Genomic DNA, 1088 nt, shown 5'->3' with positions numbered 1-1088 from the left:
TAATATGTCTTAGTAAGATGATATTTAAATGATCAAAACATAAAATGCAATGCAATCCAATGAAGATAGAGAGATGAAGAAATAAACGCTCCTCAAAAGCCTGATGATATGCAACAGGTTTTTCAGCAACGTGTTGATCATTTAATGTAACCAAATTATTTTCATGATATGTCCATCAAATTAATTGCAATTAACCACATATATCAATATATCTCTGAGATACTGATTAGAATTGCAGAATACAAATCTGAATAAAACATTTTCTACTGTGGTCACATTGTTTTTTGGGGTTTTGCCATTTTATCAGCATACTAAATGGAGGACAGAAAATGATATTGATAATACTGAAAATGATATTAACTTGAACCTGAAGCACTCACAGCTCAGACAAAATTTGCACCTTCAATGTTACAGGATTATAGGATGTATGTGGTCTATCTGAATTAGTCCTGCTCTGATTAACCCCTCTTCCTCATGCTGCCAGGAGGCAAACAGGAGCAATGAACAGCCACACAGAAAGGGCTCAGGGTGAGAGCTCTGCTACAGACGTCCCGCTGAAAGCACATCAGACCCACAGACGGCAGGGGGCTGCTGAAATCACACACTCTCCTCACAGCTATGCTGAAGCATGTATTTATCTTTGTCTTCACCAAAACAACATGTGAGGAAATCAATGGAGCATGCAAGACTTACAGACCCGTCAGCTATCAGCTCTGATGGATCGCTCGAGACGGGATCTTATGCTGCCATCTACGGCTCCTTCTCAGGGTGTTTTAGAGAGCAGACTCACGGGACAGACAAAGCTTAGACCCTCGAAGTTTAAAGGCGATGGCAAATGGTGATGTTTAAAAATATAGATTTTTCCATGGCCAATATATATTACAAATATATACTGTGGACAGAAAGTATTTGTATTTTTCACACTGAAAATATATTTCATTTAAACAAAATGTCAATATATTACAAAATGTATTTCAAGGGGCAGGAAAGTAAATACCAATCTTAAAATACATTTTGCGTAAATGAAAAATGTGTCTATATAAATGTATATATATAAATAAATGTGTGTGTGTGTGTGTGTATATATA

General features: G+C 36.4%; 1 protein-coding gene across 1 annotated transcript in view; it reads right to left on the bottom strand.

Annotated features, from left to right (window-relative positions):
- LOC107753354 (trafficking protein particle complex subunit 12-like) overlaps positions 1-1088 on the bottom strand; it is a 32363-nt gene that overhangs the window by 10334 nt on the left and 20941 nt on the right. The window lies entirely within an intron of this gene.

The sequence above is a fragment of the Sinocyclocheilus rhinocerous genome, unplaced genomic scaffold (genome assembly GCF_001515625.1).
Source record: "Sinocyclocheilus rhinocerous isolate Xijiao unplaced genomic scaffold, SAMN03320098_v1.1 scaffold1042, whole genome shotgun sequence".
NCBI lineage: Eukaryota > Metazoa > Chordata > Actinopteri > Cypriniformes > Cyprinidae > Sinocyclocheilus > Sinocyclocheilus rhinocerous.
This window is presented reverse-complemented; position numbering and strand designations above follow the sequence as displayed.